The 19,651-nt window shown below is 39.1% G+C and overlaps 7 non-coding genes across 7 annotated transcripts; all 7 read left to right on the top strand.

Annotated features, from left to right (window-relative positions):
* Positions 1-525: 525 nt before the first annotated feature.
* trnaf-gaa (transfer RNA phenylalanine (anticodon GAA)) lies at positions 526-598 on the top strand. The gene has a single exon. It is a non-coding gene; the product is annotated as a tRNA-Phe (tRNA).
* Positions 599-2,680: 2,082 nt separating this feature from the next.
* Positions 2,681-2,752, top strand: trnaf-gaa (transfer RNA phenylalanine (anticodon GAA)). The gene has a single exon. It is a non-coding gene; the product is annotated as a tRNA-Phe (tRNA).
* A 2,092-nt stretch (positions 2,753-4,844) lies between these two features.
* trnaf-gaa (transfer RNA phenylalanine (anticodon GAA)) lies at positions 4,845-4,917 on the top strand. The gene has a single exon. It is a non-coding gene; the product is annotated as a tRNA-Phe (tRNA).
* Positions 4,918-7,000: 2,083 nt separating this feature from the next.
* trnaf-gaa (transfer RNA phenylalanine (anticodon GAA)) lies at positions 7,001-7,073 on the top strand. The gene has a single exon. It is a non-coding gene; the product is annotated as a tRNA-Phe (tRNA).
* A 3,326-nt stretch (positions 7,074-10,399) lies between these two features.
* On the top strand, positions 10,400-10,472 carry trnaf-gaa (transfer RNA phenylalanine (anticodon GAA)). Its single transcript has one exon. It is a non-coding gene; the product is annotated as a tRNA-Phe (tRNA).
* A 3,914-nt stretch (positions 10,473-14,386) lies between these two features.
* Positions 14,387-14,459, top strand: trnaf-gaa (transfer RNA phenylalanine (anticodon GAA)). Its single transcript has one exon. It is a non-coding gene; the product is annotated as a tRNA-Phe (tRNA).
* Positions 14,460-16,544: 2,085 nt separating this feature from the next.
* On the top strand, positions 16,545-16,617 carry trnaf-gaa (transfer RNA phenylalanine (anticodon GAA)). The gene has a single exon. It is a non-coding gene; the product is annotated as a tRNA-Phe (tRNA).
* The last annotated feature ends 3,034 nt before the right edge of the window (positions 16,618-19,651 follow it).

Raw genomic sequence — 19,651 nt, 5'->3', positions numbered from 1 at the left:
GGATTTGATCAAAAGAAACTTTGTTTTCAAATAATGTGTTAAAATGGTGTTTGTAAGCAATACGATAACTTATATAATACATAGCTATAACTAATAGAATGGTTGAATGAGACCACATTAATATTACATCAACCTGAAGGGTAAACACTACCACCCTCTCATAGACAATGGATGAAATAACAGGTCATTTTATCTGAGCAGTTGTTGAACTTCCATTACACATTGAGAGCCTGTGTCTGTTAGCAAGATGACTCCAGATCAACTGGCTCCTTTTCGTACATGTAATCACTAAAAAGTTTGCCTAATAATAACTAAAAGTATGTGTGAGTTTGTCATGGAACCAGCAGGTGGAAGCATTGTCTTCTAGCAGTTTGGAAAATAACGTGATTATTCCATCCATGTGGGAGCATTTGTCATGCGCTGTTCGAGAAAGATTAATAGAAAATATCCTAAAGTCAACTAAATAAATGAGACAGCTAACAAGACACCTTCGAACAAAATGAGAAAAAATATTTTAACAGTGTGGCCGAAATAGCTCAGTTGGGAGAGCGTTAGACTGAAGATCTAAAGGTCCCTGGTTCGATCCCGGGTTTCGGCAAGTGTGCATATTGTGAGGGCTGTTGGTTGGAAACACAGGTTCAAAGGGAACATTTAGTTGGGAGATTATGGGTTGGACAAAACCCTAAACTCTCCTCAACTCCTCCATCCTTTCTCCGTGACCCAACCTATACTCAGAGCATTTCATATTATTCTGTATGTATATCAAAGATACTCCATTTAATATGATAATATGATATTTAGACAGCTAACAAGACACCTTAGAACATAATGAGAAATAATATTTTAACAGTGTGGCTGAAATAGCTCAGTTGGGAGAGCGTTAGACTGAAGATCTAAAGGCGTGGGCAATCTGATGGAGCCAGCGATCAGTAGCTCCCCATTTTCAGTTAATTATACTTCATTGTAATTATTTGTGTTCAATTTGTTTGTCCCTCTGTGGTGTTTATTTAACTGTATGACTATTTCTGAAGCTTATACAGCATAATTGTTCATGTATTTATTACTCAACAGTATTCTCCCCTTCTTCTTAATTCACTCACAAAAGCCCTTATCTGTCACGCCCTGACCTTAGAGAGCCGTTTTATTTCTCTATGTGGTTAGGTCAGGGTGTGATGTGTGGTGGGCATTCTATGTTTTCTGTTTGTATGTTTTTGCCGGGTATGGTTCTCAATCAGGGACAGCTGTCTATAGTTGTCTCTGATTGGAATCATACTTAGGCAGCCTGTTTTGCCACCTTAGTTGTGGGTAGTTGACTTTGTTATAGTGGCCTGTATAGCCCTAGTAAGCGGTGTGGTGTTGGTTCTGGTTCTTGTTTTTGTTTTTGACATTCAAAATAAAAAGAATTGTACGCTCACAACGCTGCACCTTGGTCCGGTCATTTCCCTGATGACGTTCGTGACATTATCTGAATGCTCTAATCACATTTTGATCTATTAATGTCAGTCTTTGAATGCTCCATTGTATAAACTACACTGAATAATAATATAAACGCAACATGCAACAATTTCAAAGATTTTACTGAGTTACAGTTCATATTAGGAAATCAGTCAATTTAAATAAATTCATTAGGCCCTAATCTATGGATTTTCCATGACTAAGAATACAGAAATGCATCTGGTCACAGATACCTTTAAAAAAAAGGTAGGAGCATGGATCTGAAAACCAGTCAGTATCTGGGGTGACCACCGTTTGCCTCATGCAGCGACACATCTCCTTTGCATAGAGTTGATCAGGCAGTGGCCTGTGGAATGTTGTCCCACTCCTCTTTAATGACTGTGTGAAGTTACTGGATATTGGCGGGAACTGTAACACGTTGTCGGACACGTTGATCCAGAGCATCCCATACATGCGAAATGGTGACATGTCTGGTGAGTATGCAGGCCATGAAAGATCTGGACTATTTTCAGCTTACTCCTCCTACCTGATAGCAGAGTGGCGCAGCGGAAGCGTGCTGGGCCCATAACCCAGAGGTCGATGGATCGAAACCATCCTCTGCTATGTTTTACATGTGGACAAATCAGCGAAGGTAAAACACCAATTAAAAATATTTCTAAAAGCCTTTATGCAATAGAAATGATACCTACATACAGTTAGGATTTGATCAAAAGAAACTTTGTTTTCAAATAATGTGTTAAAATGGTGTTTGTAAGCAATACGATAACTTATATAATACATAGCTATAACTAATAGAATGGTTGAATGAGACCACATTAATATTACATCAACCTGAAGGGTAAACACTACCACCCTCTCATAGACAATGGATGAAATAACAGGTCATTTTATCTGAGCAGTTGTTGAACTTCCATTACACATTGAGAGCCTGTGTCTGTTAGCAAGATGACTCCAGATCAACTGAGGCTCCTTTTCGTACATGTAATCACTAAAAAGTTTGCCTAATAATAACTAAAAGTATGTGTGAGTTTGTCATGGAACCAGCAGGTGGAAGCATTGTCTTCTAGCAGTTTGGAAAATAACGTGATTATTCCATCCATGTGGGAGCATTTGTCATGCGCTGTTCGAGAAAGATTAATAGAAAATATCCTAAAGTCAACTAAATAAATGAGACAGCTAACAAGACACCTTCGAACAAAATGAGAAAAAATATTTTAACAGTGTGGCCGAAATAGCTCAGTTGGGAGAGCGTTAGACTGAAGATCTAAAGGTCCCTGGTTCGATCCCGTTTTCGGCAAGTGTGCATATTGTGAGGGCTGTTGGTTGGAAACACAGGTTCAAAGGGAACATTTAGTTGGGAGATTATGGGTTGGACAAAACCCTAAACTCTCCTCAACTCCTCCATCCTTTCTCCGTGACCCAACCTATACTCAGAGCATTTCATATTATTCTGTATGTATATCAAAGATACTCCATTTAATATGATAATATGATATTTAGACAGCTAACAAGACACCTTAGAACATAATGAGAAATAATATTTTAACAGTGTGGCTGAAATAGCTCAGTTGGGAGAGCGTTAGACTGAAGATCTAAAGGCGTGGGCAATCTGATGGAGCCAGCGATCAGTAGCTCCCCATTTTCAGTTAATTATACTTCATTGTAATTATTTGTGTTCAATTTGTTTGTCCCTCTGTGGTGTTTATTTAACTGTATGACTATTTCTGAAGCTTATACAGCATAATTGTTCATGTATTTATTACTCAACAGTATTCTCCCCTTCTTCTTAATTCACTCACAAAAGCCCTTATCTGTCACGCCCTGACCTTAGAGAGCCGTTTTATTTCTCTATGTGGTTAGGTCAGGGTGTGATGTGTGGTGGGCATTCTATGTTTTCTGTTTGTATGTTTTTGCCGGGTATGGTTCTCAATCAGGGACAGCTGTCTATAGTTGTCTCTGATTGGGAATCATACTTAGGCAGCCTGTTTTGCCACCTTAGTTGTGGGTAGTTGACTTTGTTATAGTGGCCTGTATAGCCCTAGTAAGCGGTGTGGTGTTGGTTCTGGTTCTTGTTTTTGTTTTTGACATTCAAAATAAAAAGAATTGTACGCTCACAACGCTGCACCTTGGTCCGGTCATTTCCCTGATGACGTTCGTGACATTATCTGAATGCTCTAATCACATTTTGATCTATTAATGTCAGTCTTTGAATGCTCCATTGTATAAACTACACTGAATAATAATATAAACGCAACATGCAACAATTTCAAAGATTTTACTGAGTTACTGAGTTACAGTTCATATTAGGAAATCAGTCAATTTAAATAAATTCATTAGGCCCTAATCTATGGATTTTCCATGACTAAGAATACAGAAATGCATCTGGTCACAGATACCTTTAAAAAAAAGGTAGGAGCATGGATCTGAAAACCAGTCAGTATCTGGGGTGACCACCGTTTGCCTCATGCAGCGCGACACATCTCCTTTGCATAGAGTTGATCAGGCAGTGGCCTGTGGAATGTTGTCCCACTCCTCTTTAATGACTGTGTGAAGTTACTGGATATTGGCGGGAACTGTAACACGTTGTCGGACACGTTGATCCAGAGCATCCCATACATGCGAAATGGTGACATGTCTGGTGAGTATGCAGGCCATGAAAGATCTGGACTATTTTCAGCTTACTCCTCCTACCTGATAGCAGAGTGGCGCAGCGGAAGCGTGCTGGGCCCATAACCCAGAGGTCGATGGATCGAAACCATCCTCTGCTATGTTTTACATGTGGACAAATCAGCGAAGGTAAAACACCAATTAAAAATATTTCTAAAAGCCTTTATGCAATAGAAATGATACCTACATACAGTTAGGATTTGATCAAAAGAAACTTTGTTTTCAAATAATGTGTTAAAATGGTGTTTGTAAGCAATACGATAACTTATATAATACATAGCTATAACTAATAGAATGGTTGAATGAGACCACATTAATATTACATCAACCTGAAGGGTAAACACTACCACCCTCTCATAGACAATGGATGAAATAACAGGTCATTTTATCTGAGCAGTTGTTGAACTTCCATTACACATTGAGAGCCTGTGTCTGTTAGCAAGATGACTCCAGATCAACTGAGGCTCCTTTTCGTACATGTAATCACTAAAAAGTTTGCCTAATAATAACTAAAAGTATGTGTGAGTTTGTCATGGAACCAGCAGGTGGAAGCATTGTCTTCTAGCAGTTTGGAAAATAACGTGATTATTCCATCCATGTGGGAGCATTTGTCATGCGCTGTTCGAGAAGATTAATAGAAAATATCCTAAAGTCAACTAAATAAATGAGACAGCTAACAAGACACCTTCGAACAAAATGAGAAAAAATATTTTAACAGTGTGGCCGAAATAGCTCAGTTGGGAGAGCGTTAGACTGAAGATCTAAAGGTCCCTGGTTCGATCCCGGGTTTCGGCAAGTGTGCATATTGTGAGGGCTGTTGGTTGGAAACACAGGTTCAAAGGGAACATTTAGTTGGGAGATTATGGGTTGGACAAAACCCTAAACTCTCCTCAACTCCTCCATCCTTTCTCCGTGACCCAACCTATACTCAGAGCATTTCATATTATTCTGTATGTATATCAAAGATACTCCATTTAATATGATAATATGATATTTAGACAGCTAACAAGACACCTTAGAACATAATGAGAAATAATATTTTAACAGTGTGGCTGAAATAGCTCAGTTGGGAGAGCGTTAGACTGAAGATCTAAAGGCGTGGGCAATCTGATGGAGCCAGCGATCAGTAGCTCCCCATTTTCAGTTAATTATACTTCATTGTAATTATTTGTGTTCAATTTGTTTGTCCCTCTGTGGTGTTTATTTAACTGTATGACTATTTCTGAAGCTTATACAGCATAATTGTTCATGTATTTATTACTCAACAGTATTCTCCCCTTCTTCTTAATTCACTCACAAAAGCCCTTATCTGTCACGCCCTGACCTTAGAGAGCCGTTTTATTTCTCTATGTGGTTAGGTCAGGGTGTGATGTGTGGTGGGCATTCTATGTTTTCTGTTTGTATGTTTTTGCCGGGTATGGTTCTCAATCAGGGACAGCTGTCTATAGTTGTCTCTGATTGGGAATCATACTTAGGCAGCCTGTTTTGCCACCTTAGTTGTGGGTAGTTGACTTTGTTATAGTGGCCTGTATAGCCCTAGTAAGCGGTGTGGTGTTGGTTCTGGTTCTTGTTTTTGTTTTTGACATTCAAAATAAAAAGAATTGTACGCTCACAACGCTGCACCTTGTCCGGTCATTTCCCTGATGACGTTCGTGACATTATCTGAATGCTCTAATCACATTTTGATCTATTAATGTCAGTCTTTGAATGCTCCATTGTATAAACTACACTGAATAATAATATAAACGCAACATGCAACAATTTCAAAGATTTTACTGAGTTACAGTTCATATTAGGAAATCAGTCAATTTAAATAAATTCATTAGGCCCTAATCTATGGATTTTCCATGACTAAGAATACAGAAATGCATCTGGTCACAGATACCTTTAAAAAAAAGGTAGGAGCATGGATCTGAAAACCAGTCAGTATCTGGGGTGACCACCGTTTGCCTCATGCAGCGCGACACATCTCCTTTGCATAGAGTTGATCAGGCAGTGGCCTGTGGAATGTTGTCCCACTCCTCTTTAATGACTGTGTGAAGTTACTGGATATTGGCGGGAACTGTAACACGTTGTCGGACACGTTGATCCAGAGCATCCCATACATGCGAAATGGTGACATGCTGGTGAGTATGCAGGCCATGAAAGATCTGGACTATTTTCAGCTTACTCCTCCTACCTGATAGCAGAGTGGCGCAGCGGAAGCGTGCTGGGCCCATAACCCAGAGGTCGATGGATCGAAACCATCCTCTGCTATGTTTTACATGTGGACAAATCAGCGAAGGTAAAACACCAATTAAAAATATTTCTAAAAGCCTTTATGCAATAGAAATGATACCTACATACAGTTAGGATTTGATCAAAAGAAACTTTGTTTTCAAATAATGTGTTAAAATGGTGTTTGTAAGCAATACGATAACTTATATAATACATAGCTATAACTAATAGAATGGTTGAATGAGACCACATTAATATTACATCAACCTGAAGGGTAAACACTACCACCCTCTCATAGACAATGGATGAAATAACAGGTCATTTTATCTGAGCAGTTGTTGAACTTCCATTACACATTGAGAGCCTGTGTCTGTTAGCAAGATGACTCCAGATCAACTGAGGCTCCTTTTCGTACATGTAATCACTAAAAAGTTTGCCTAATAATAACTAAAAGTATGTGTGAGTTTGTCATGGAACCAGCAGGTGGAAGCATTGTCTTCTAGCAGTTTGGAAAATAACGTGATTATTCCATCCATGTGGGAGCATTTGTCATGCGCTGTTCGAGAAAGATTAATAGAAAATATCCTAAAGTCAACTAAATAAATGAGACAGCTAACAAGACACCTTCGAACAAAATGAGAAAAAATATTTTAACAGTGTGGCCGAAATAGCTCAGTTGGGAGAGCGTTAGACTGAAGATCTAAAGGTCCCTGGTTCGATCCCGGGTTTCGGCAAGTGTGCATATTGTGAGGGCTGTTGGTTGGAAACACAGGTTCAAAGGGAACATTTAGTTGGGAGATTATGGGTTGGACAAAACCCTAAACTCTCCTCAACTCCTCCATCCTTTCTCCGTGACCCAACCTATACTCAGAGCATTTCATATTATTCTGTATGTATATCAAAGATACTCCATTTAATATGATAATATGATATTTAGACAGCTAACAAGACACCTTAGAACATAATGAGAAATAATATTTTAACAGTGTGGCTGAAATAGCTCAGTTGGGAGAGCGTTAGACTGAAGATCTAAAGGCGTGGGCAATCTGATGGAGCCAGCGATCAGTAGCTCCCCATTTTCAGTTAATTATACTTCATTGTAATTATTTGTGTTCAATTTGTTTGTCCCTCTGTGGTGTTTATTTAACTGTATGACTATTTCTGAAGCTTATACAGCATAATTGTTCATGTATTTATTACTCAACAGTATTCTCCCCTTCTTCTTAATTCACTCACAAAAGCCCTTATCTGTCACGCCCTGACCTTAGAGAGCCGTTTTATTTCTCTATGTGGTTAGGTCAGGGTGTGATGTGTGGTGGGCATTCTATGTTTTCTGTTTGTATGTTTTTGCCGGGTATGGTTCTCAATCAGGGACAGCTGTCTATAGTTGTCTCTGATTGGGAATCATACTTAGGCAGCCTGTTTTGCCACCTTAGTTGTGGGTAGTTGACTTTGTTATAGTGGCCTGTATAGCCCTAGTAAGCGGTGTGGTGTTGGTTCTGGTTCTTGTTTTTGTTTTTGACATTCAAAATAAAAAGAATTGTACGCTCACAACGCTGCACCTTGGTCCGGTCATTTCCCTGATGACGTTCGTGACATTATCTGAATGCTCTAATCACATTTTGATCTATTAATGTCAGTCTTTGAATGCTCCATTGTATAAACTACACTGAATAATAATATAAACGCAACATGCAACAATTTCAAAGATTTTACTGAGTTACAGTTCATATTAGGAAATCAGTCAATTTAAATAAATTCATTAGGCCCTAATCTATGGATTTTCCATGACTAAGAATACAGAAATGCATCTGGTCACAGATACCTTTAAAAAAAAGGTAGGAGCATGGATCTGAAAACCAGTCAGTATCTGGGGTGACCACCGTTTGCCTCATGCAGCGACACATCTCCTTTGCATAGAGTTGATCAGGCAGTGGCCTGTGGAATGTTGTCCCACTCCTCTTTAATGACTGTGTGAAGTTACTGGATATTGGCGGGAACTGTAACACGTTGTCGGACACGTTGATCCAGAGCATCCCATACATGCGAAATGGTGACATGTCTGGTGAGTATGCAGGCCATGAAAGATCTGGACTATTTTCAGCTTACTCCTCCTACCTGATAGCAGAGTGGCGCAGCGGAAGCGTGCTGGGCCCATAACCCAGAGGTCGATGGATCGAAACCATCCTCTGCTATGTTTTACATGTGGACAAATCAGCGAAGGTAAAACACCAATTAAAAATATTTCTAAAAGCCTTTATGCAATAGAAATGATACCTACATACAGTTAGGATTTGATCAAAAGAAACTTTGTTTTCAAATAATGTGTTAAAATGGTGTTTGTAAGCAATACGATAACTTATACAATACATAGCTATTTATTTGGTTGAATTTAATTTGTCAACTCTGAAGGTAAACACTATTTAACAATGGATGAAATAACTATTTCTGAAGTGTGGCTGAAATTATACAGCATAATTTACTCAACAGTATTCTCCCCTTCTTCTTAATTCACTCACAAAAGCCCTTATCTGTCACGCCCTGACCTTAGAGAGCCGTTTTATTTCTCTATGTGGTTAGGTCAGGGTGTGATGTGTGGTGGGCATTCTATGTTTTCTGTTTGTATGTTTTTGCCGGGTATGGTTCTCAATCAGGGACAGCTGTCTATAGTTGTCTCTGATTGGGAATCATACTTAAAAATAGCCTGTTTTGCCACCTTAGTTGTGGGTAGTTGACTTTGTTATAGTGGCCTGTATAGCCCTAGTAAGCGGTGTGGTGTTGGTTCTGGTTCTTGTTTTTGTTTTTGACATTCAAAATAAAAAGACATTGTACGCTCAAACGCTGCACCTTGGTCCGGTCATTTCCCTGATGACGTTAAAGGTGACATTATCTGAATGCTCTAATCACATTTTGATCTATTAATGTCAGTCTTTGAATGCTCCATTGTATAAACTACACTGAATAATAATATAAACGCAACATCAACAATTTCAAAGATTTTACTGAGTTACAGTTCATATTAGGAAATCAGTCAATTTAAATAAATTCAGGCAAATGGCCTTACTAAGAATACAGAAATGCATCTGGTCACAGATACCTTTAAAAAAAAGGTAGGAGCATGGATCTGAAAACCAGTCAGTATCTGGGGTGACCACCGTGTGTCCCATCTCCTTTGCATAGAGTAATCAGGCAGTGGCCTGTGGAATGTTGTCCCACTGACTGTGTGAAGTTACTGGATATTGGCGGGAACTGTAACACGTTGTCGGACACGTTGATCCAGAGCATCCCATACATGCGAAATGGTGACATGTCTGGTGAGTATGCAGGCCATGAAAGATCTGGACTATTTTCAGCTTACTCCTCCTACCTGATAGCAGAGTGGCGCAGCGGAATTTGCTGGGCCCATAACCCAGAGGTCGATGGATCGAAACCATCCTCTGCTATGTTTTACATGTGGACAAATCAGCTTAAAACACCAATTAAAAATATTTCTAAAAGCCTTTATGCAATAGAAATGATACCTACATACAGTTAGGATTTGATCAAAAGAAACTTTGTTTTCAAATAATGTGTTAAAATGGTGTTTGTAAGCAATACGATAACTTATATAATACATAGCTATAACTAATAGAATGGTTGAATGAGACCACATTAATATTACATCAACCTGAAGGGTAAACACTACCACCCTCTCATAGACAATGGATGAAATAACAGGTCATTTATCTGAGCAGTTGTTGAACTTCCATTACACATTGAGAGCCTGTGTCTGTTAGCAAGATGACTCCAGATCAACTGAGGCTCCTTTTCGTACATGTAATCACTAAAAAGTTTGCCTAATAATAACTAAAAGTATGTGTGAGTTTGTCATGGAACCAGCAGGTGGAAGCATTGTCTTCTAGCAGTTTGGAAAATAACGTGATTATTCCATCCATGTGGGAGCATTTGTCATGCGCTGTTCGAGAAAGATTAATAGAAAATATCCTAAAGTCAACTAAATAAATGAGACAGCTAACAAGACACCTTCGAACAAAATGAGAAAAAATATTTTAACAGTGTGGCCGAAATAGCTCAGTTGGGAGAGCGTTAGACTGAAGATCTAAAGGTCCCTGGTTTGATCCCGGGTTTCGGCAAGTGTGCATATTGTGAGGGCTGTTGGTTGGAAACACAGGTTCAAAGGGAACATTTATAGTTGGGAGATTATGGGTTTTGTCAAAACCCTAAACTCTCCTCAACTCCTCCATCCTTTCTCCGTGACCCAACCTATACTCAGAGCATTTCATATTATTCTGTATGTATATCAAAGATACTCCATTTAATATGATAATATGATATTTAGACAGCTAACAAGACACCTTAGAACATAATGAGAAATAATATTTTAACAGTGTGGCTGAAATAGCTCAGTTGGGAGAGCGTTAGACTGAAGATCTAAAGGCGTGGGCAATCTGATGGAGCCAGCGATCAGTAGCTCCCCATTTTCAGTTAATTATACTTCATTGTAATTATTTGTGTTCAATTTGTTTGTCCCTCTGTGGTGTTTATTTAACTGTATGACTATTTCTGAAGCTTATACAGCATAATTGTTCATGTATTTATTACTCAACAGTATTCTCCCCTTCTTCTTAATTCACTCACAAAAGCCCTTATCTGTCACGCCCTGACCTTAGAGAGCCGTTTTATTTCTCTATGTGGTTAGGTCAGGGTGTGAGTGGTGGTGGGCATTCTATGTTTTCTGTTTGTATGTTTTTGCCGGGTATGGTTCTCAATCAGGGACAGCTGTCTATAGTTGTCTCTGATTGGGAATCATACTTAGGCAGCCTGTTTTGCCACCTTAGTTGTGGGTAGTTGACTTTGTTATAGTGGCCTGTATAGCCCTAGTAAGCGGTGTGGTGTTGGTTCTGGTTCTTGTTTTTGTTTTTGACATTCAAAATAAAAAGAATTGTACGCTCACAACGCTGCACCTTGGTCCGGTCATTTCCCTGATGACGTTCGTGACATTATCTGAATGCTCTAATCACATTTTGATCTATTAATGTCAGTCTTTGAATGCTCCATTGTATAAACTACACTGAATAATAATATAAACGCAACATGCAACAATTTCAAAGATTTTACTGAGTTACAGTTCATATTAGGAAATCAGTCAATTTAAATAAATTCATTAGGCCCTAATCTATGGATTTTCCATGACTAAGAATACAGAAATGCATCTGGTCACAGATACCTTTAAAAAAAAGGTAGGAGCATGGATCTGAAAACCAGTCAGTATCTGGGGTGACCACCGTTTGCCTCATGCAGCGCGACACATCTCCTTTGCATAGAGTTGATCAGGCAGTGGCCTGTGGAATGTTGTCCCACTCCTCTTTAATGACTGTGTGAAGTTACTGGATATTGGCGGGAACTGTAACACGTTGTCGGACACGTTGATCCAGAGCATCCCATACATGCGAAATGGTGACATGTCTGGTGAGTATGCAGGCCATGAAAGATCTGGACTATTTTCAGCTTACTCCTCCTACCTGATAGCAGAGTGGCGCAGCGGAAGCGTGCTGGGCCCATAACCCAGAGGTCGATGGATCGAAACCATCCTCTGCTATGTTTTACATGTGGACAAATCAGCGAAGGTAAAACACCAATTAAAAATATTTCTAAAAGCCTTTATGCAATAGAAATGATACCTACATACAGTTAGGATTTGATCAAAAGAAACTTTGTTTTCAAATAATGTGTTAAAATGGTGTTTGTAAGCAATACGAAACTTATATAATACATAGCTATAACTAATAGAATGGTTGAATGAGACCACATTAATATTACATCAACCTGAAGGGTAAACACTACCACCCTCTCATAGACAATGGATGAAATAACAGGTCATTTTATCTGAGCAGTTGTTGAACTTCCATTACACATTGAGAGCCTGTGTCTGTTAGCAAGATGACTCCAGATCAACTGAGGCTCCTTTTCGTACATGTAATCACTAAAAAGTTTGCCTAATAATAACTAAAAGTATGTGTGAGTTTGTCATGGAACCAGCAGGTGGAAGCATTGTCTTCTAGCAGTTTGGAAAATAACGTGATTATTCCATCCATGTGGGAGCATTTGTCATGCGCTGTTCGAGAAAGATTAATAGAAAATATCCTAAAGTCAACTAAATAAATGAGACAGCTAACAAGACACCTTCCGACATAATGAGAAATAATATTTTAACAGTGTGGCTGAAATAGCTCAGTTGGGAGAGCGTTAGACTGAAGATCTAAAGGTGTGGGCAATCTGATGGAGCCAGCGATCAGTAGCTCCCCATTTTCAGTTAATTATACTTCATTGTAATTATTTGTGTTCAATTTGTTTGTCCCTCTGTGGTGTTTATTTAACTGTATGACTATTTCTGAAGCTTATACAGCATAATTGTTCATGTATTTATTACTCAACAGTATTCTCCCCTTCTTCTTAATTCACTCACAAAAGCCCTTATCTGTCACGCCCTGACCTTAGAGAGCCGTTTTATTTCTCTATGTGGTTAGGTCAGGGTGTGATGTGTGGTGGGCATTCTATGTTTTCTGTTTGTATGTTTTTGCCGGGTATGGTTCTCAATCAGGGACAGCTGTCTATAGTTGTCTCTGATTGGGAATCATACTTAGGCAGCCTGTTTTGCCACCTTAGTTGTGGGTAGTTGACTTTGTTATAGTGGCCTGTATAGCCCTAGTAAGCGGTGTGGTGTTGGTTCTGGTTCTTGTTTTTGTTTTTGACATTCAAAATAAAAAGAATTGTACGCTCACAACGCTGCACCTTGGTCCGGTCATTTCCCTGATGACGTTCGTGACATTATCTGAATGCTCTAATCACATTTTGATCTATTAATGTCAGTCTTTGAATGCTCCATTGTATAAACTACACTGAATAATAATATAAACGCAACATGCAACAATTTCAAAGATTTTACTGAGTTACAGTTCATATTAGGAAATCAGTCAATTTAAATAAATTCATTAGGCCCTAATCTATGGATTTTCCATGACTAAGAATACAGAAATGCATCTGGTCACAGATACCTTTAAAAAAAGGTAGGAGCATGGATCTGAAAACCAGTCAGTATCTGGGGTGACCACCGTTTGCCTCATGCAGCGCGACACATCTCCTTTGCATAGAGTTGATCAGGCAGTGGCCTGTGGAATGTTGTCCCACTCCTCTTTAATGACTGTGTGAAGTTACTGGATATTGGCGGGAACTGTAACACGTTGTCGGACACGTTGATCCAGAGCATCCCATACATGCGAAATGGTGACATGTCTGGTGAGTATGCAGGCCATGAAAGATCTGGACTATTTTCAGCTTACTCCTCCTACCTGATAGCAGAGTGGCGCAGCGGAAGCGTGCTGGGCCCATAACCCAGAGGTCGATGGATCGAAACCATCCTCTGCTATGTTTTACATGTGGACAAATCAGCGAAGGTAAAACACCAATTAAAAATATTTCTAAAAGCCTTTATGCAATAGAAATGATACCTACATACAGTTAGGATTTGATCAAAAGAAACTTTGTTTTCAAATAATGTGTTAAAATGGTGTTTGTAAGCAATACGATAACTTATATAATACATAGCTATAACTAATAGAATGGTTGAATGAGACCACATTAATATTACATCAACCTGAAGGGTAAACACTACCACCCTCTCATAGACAATGGATGAAATAACAGGTCATTTTATCTGAGCAGTTGTTGAACTTCCATTACACATTGAGAGCCTGTGTCTGTTAGCAAGATGACTCCAGATCAACTGAGGCTCCTTTTCGTACATGTAATCACTAAAAAGTTTGCCTAATAATAACTAAAAGTATGTGTGAGTTTGTCATGGAACCAGCAGGTGGAAGCATTGTCTTCTAGCAGTTTGGAAAATAACGTGATTATTCCATCCATGTGGGAGCATTTGTCATGCGCTGTTCGAGAAAGATTAATAGAAAATATCCTAAAGTCAACTAAATAAATGAGACAGCTAACAAGACACCTTCGAACAAAATGAGAAAAATATTTTAACAGTGTGGCCGAAATAGCTCAGTTGGGAGAGCGTTAGACTGAAGATCTAAAGGTCCCTGGTTCGATCCCGGGTTTCGGCAAGTGTGCATATTGTGAGGGCTGTTGGTTGGAAACACAGGTTCAAAGGGAACATTTAGTTGGGAGATTATGGGTTGGACAAAACCCTAAACTCTCCTCAACTCCTCCATCCTTTCTCCGTGACCCAACCTATACTCAGAGCATTTCATATTATTCTGTATGTATATCAAAGATACTCCATTTAATATGATAATATGATATTTAGACAGCTAACAAGACACCTTAGAACATAATGAGAAATAATATTTTAACAGTGTGGCTGAAATAGCTCAGTTGGGAGAGCGTTAGACTGAAGATCTAAAGGTGTGGGCAATCTGATGGAGCCAGCGATCAGTAGCTCCCCATTTTCAGTTAATTATACTTCATTGTAATTATTTGTGTTCAATTTGTTTGTCCCTCTGTGGTGTTTATTTAACTGTATGACTATTTCTGAAGCTTATACAGCATAATTGTTCATGTATTTATTACTCAACAGTATTCTCCCCTTCTTCTTAATTCACTCACAAAAGCCCTTATCTGTCACGCCCTGACCTTAGAGAGCCGTTTTATTTCTCTATGTGGTTAGGTCAGGGTGATAAGTGTGGTGGGCATTCTATGTTTTCTGTTTGTATGTTTTTGCCGGGTATGGTTCTCAATCAGGGACAGCTGTCTATAGTTGTCTCTGATTGGGAATCATACTTAGGCAGCCTGTTTTGCCACCTTAGTTGTGGGTAGTTGACTTTGTTATAGTGGCCTGTATAGCCCTAGTAAGCGGTGTGGTGTTGGTTCTGGTTCTTGTTTTTGTTTTTGACATTCAAAATAAAAAGAATTGTACGCTCACAACGCTGCACCTTGGTCCGGTCATTTCCCTGATGACGTTCGTGACATTATCTGAATGCTCTAATCACATTTTGATCTATTAATGTCAGTCTTTGAATGCTCCATTGTATAAACTACACTGAATAATAATATAAACGCAACATGCAACAATTTCAAAGATTTTACTGAGTTACAGTTCATATTAGGAAATCAGTCAATTTAAATAAATTCATTAGGCCCTAATCTATGGATTTTCCATGACTAAGAATACAGAAATGCATCTGGTCACAGATACCTTTAAAAAAAAGGTAGGAGCATGGATCTGAAAACCAGTCAGTATCTGGGGTGACCACCGTTTGCCTCATGCAGCGCGACACATCTCCTTTGCATAGAGTTGATCAGGCAGTGGCCTGTGGAATGTTGTCCCACTCCTCTTTAATGACTGTGTGAAGTTACTGGATATTGGCGGGAACTGTAACACGTTGTCGGACACGTTGATCCAGAGCATCCCATACATGCGAAATGGTGACATGTCTGGTGAGTATGCAGGCCATGAAAGATCTGGACTATTTTCAGCTTACTCCTCCTACCTGATAGCAGAGTGGCGCAGCGGAAGCGTGCTGGGCCCATAACCCAGAGGTCGATGGATCGAAACCATCCTCTGCTATGTTTTACATGTGGACAAATCAGCGAAGGTAAAACACCAATTAAAAATATTTCTAAAAGCCTTTATGCAATAGAAATGATACCTACATACAGTTAGGATTTGATCAAAAGAAACTTTGTTTTCAAATAATGTGTTAAAATGGTGTTTGTAAGCAATACGATAACTTATATAATACATAGCTATAACTAATAGAATGGTTGAATGAGACCACATTAATATTACATCAACCTGAAGGGTAAACACTACCACCCTCTCATAGACAATGGATGAAATAACAGGTCATTTTATCTGAGCAGTTGTTGAACTTCCATTACACATTGAGAGCCTGTGTCTGTTAGCAAGATGACTCCAGATCAACTGAGGCTCCTTTTCGTACATGTAATCACTAAAAAGTTTGCCTAATAATAACTAAAAGTATGTGTGAGTTTGTCATGGAACCAGCAGGTGGAAGCATTGTCTTCTAGCAGTTTGGAAAATAACGTGATTATTCCATCCATGTGGGAGCATTTGTCATGCGCTGTTCGAGAAAGATTAATAGAAAATATCCTAAAGTCAACTAAATAAATGAGACAGCTAACAAGACACCTTCGAACAAAATGAGAAAAAATATTTTAACAGTGTGGCCGAAATAGCTCAGTTGGGAGAGCGTTAGACTGAAGATCTAAAGGTCCCTGGTTCGATCCCGGGTTTCGGCAAGTGTGCATTTGTGAGGGCTGTTGGTTGGAAACACAGGTTCAAAGGGAACATTTAGTTGGGAGATTATGGGTTGGACAAAACCCTAAACTCTCCTCAACTCCTCCATCCTTTCTCCGTGACCCAACCTATACTCAGAGCATTTCATATTATTCTGTATGTATATCAAAGATACTCCATTTAATATGATAATATGATATTTAGACAGCTAACAAGACACCTTAGAACATAATGAGAAATAATATTTTAACAGTGTGGCTGAAATAGCTCAGTTGGGAGAGCGTTAGACTGAAGATCTAAAGGTGTGGGCAATCTGATGGAGCCAGCGATCAGTAGCTCCCCATTTTCAGTTAATTATACTTCATTGTAATTATTTGTGTTCAATTTGTTTGTCCCTCTGTGGTGTTTATTTAACTGTATGACTATTTCTGAAGCTTATACAGCATAATTGTTCATGTATTTATTACTCAACAGTATTCTCCCCTTCTTCTTAATTCACTCACAAAAGCCCTTATCTGTCACGCCCTGACCTTAGAGAGCCGTTTTATTTCTCTATGTGGTTAGGTCAGGGTGTGATGTGTGGTGGGCATTCTATGTTTTCTGTTTGTATGTTTTTGCCGGGTATGGTTCTCAATCAGGGACAGCTGTCTATAGTTGTCTCTGATTGGGAATCATACTTAGGCAGCCTGTTTTGCCACCTTAGTTGTGGGTAGTTGACTTTGTTATAGTGGCCTGTATAGCCCTAGTAAGCGGTGTGGTGTTGGTTCTGGTTCTTGTTTTTGTTTTTGACATTCAAAATAAAAAGAATTGTACGCTCACAACGCTGCACCTTGGTCCGGTCATTTCCCTGATGACGTTCGTGACATTATCTGAATGCTCTAATCACATTTTGATCTATTAATGTCAGTCTTTGAATGCTCCATTGTATAAACTACACTGAATAATAATATAAACGCAACATGCAACAATTTCAAAGATTTTACTGAGTTACAGTTCATATTAGGAAATCAGTCAATTTAAATAAATTCATTAGGCCCTAATCTATGGATTTTCCATGACTAAGAATACAGAAATGCATCTGGTCACAGATACCTTTAAAAAAAAGGTAGGAGCATGGATCTGAAAACCAGTCAGTATCTGGGGTGACCACCGTTTGCCTCATGCAGCGCGACACATCTCCTTTGCATAGAGTTGATCAGGCAGTGGCCTGTGGAATGTTGTCCCACTCCTCTTTAATGACTGTGTGAAGTTACTGGATATTGGCGGGAACTGTAACACGTTGTCGGACACGTTGATCCAGAGCATCCCATACATGCGAAATGGTGACATGTCTGGTGAGTATGCAGGCCATGAAAGATCTGGACTATTTTCAGCTTACTCCTCCTACCTGATAGCAGAGTGGCGCAGCGGAAGCGTGCTGGGCCCATAACCCAGAGGTCGATGGATCGAAACCATCCTCTGCTATGTTTTACATGTGGACAAATCAGCGAAGGTAAAACACCAATTAAAAATATTTCTAAAAGCCTTTATGCAATAGAAATGATACCTACATACAGTTAGGATTTGATCAAAAGAAACTTTGTTTTCAAATAATGTGTTAAAATGGTGTTTGTAAGCAATACGATAACTTATATAATACATAGCTATAACTAATAGAATGGTTGAATGAGACCACATTAATATTACATCAACCTGAAGGGTAAACACTACCACCCTCTCATAGACAATGGATGAAATAACAGGTCATTTTATCTGAGCAGTTGTTGAACTTCCATTACACATTGAGAGCCTGTGTCTGTTAGCAAGATGACTCCAGATCAACTGAGGCTCCTTTTCGTACATGTAATCACTAAAAAGTTTGCCTAATAACGCTCACAACGCTGCACCTTGGTCCGGTCATTTCCCTGATGACGTTCGTGACATTATCTGAATGCTCTAATCACATTTTGATCTATTAATGTCAGTCTTTGAATGCTCCATTGTATAAACTACACTGAATAATAATATAAACGCAACATGCAACAATTTCAAAGATTTTACTGAGTTACAGTTCATATTAGGAAATCAGTCAATTTAAATAAATTCATTAGGCCCTAATCTATGGATTTTCCATGACTAAGAATACAGAAATGCATCTGGTCACAGATACCTTTAAAAAAAAGGTAGGAGCATGGATCTGAAAACCAGTCAGTATCTGGGGTGACCACCGTTTGCCTCATGCAGCGCGACACATCTCCTTTGCATAGAGTTGATCAGGCAGTGGCCTGTGGAATGTTGTCCCACTCCTCTTTAATGACTGTGTGAAGTTACTGGATATTGGCGGGAACTGTAACACGTTGTCGGACACGTTGATCCAGAGCATCCCATACATGCGAAATGGTGACATGTCTGGTGAGTATGCAGGCCATGAAAGATCTGGACTATTTTCAGCTTACTCCTCCTACCTGATAGCAGAGTGGCGCAGCGGAAGCGTGCTGGGCCCATAACCCAGAGGTCGATGGATCGAAACCATCCTCTGCTATGTTTTACATGTGGACAAATCAGCGAAGGTAAAACACCAATTAAAAATATTTCTAAAAGCCTTTATGCAATAGAAATGATACCTACATACAGTTAGGATTTGATCAAAAGAAACTTTGTTTTCAAATAATGTGTTAAAATGGTGTTTGTAAGCAATACGATAACTTATATAATACATAGCTATAACTAATAGAATGGTTGAATGAGACCACATTAATATTACATCAACCTGAAGGGTAAACACTACCACCCTCTCATAGACAATGGATGAAATAACAGGTCATTTTATCTGAGCAGTTGTTGAACTTCCATTACACATTGAGAGCCTGTGTCTGTTAGCAAGATGACTCCAGATCAACTGAGGCTCCTTTTCGTACATGTAATCACTAAAAAGTTTGCCTAATAATAACTAAAAGTATGTGTGAGTTTGTCATGGAACCAGCAGGTGGAAGCATTGTCTTCTAGCAGTTTGGAAAATAACGTGATTATTCCATCCATGTGGGAGCATTTGTCATG

This window comes from Oncorhynchus masou, chromosome 1 (genome assembly GCF_036934945.1).
Source record: "Oncorhynchus masou masou isolate Uvic2021 chromosome 1, UVic_Omas_1.1, whole genome shotgun sequence".
NCBI lineage: Eukaryota > Metazoa > Chordata > Actinopteri > Salmoniformes > Salmonidae > Oncorhynchus > Oncorhynchus masou.
Note: the sequence above shows the minus strand (reverse complement) of the source record. Positions and strands in the feature narration are given on the sequence as shown.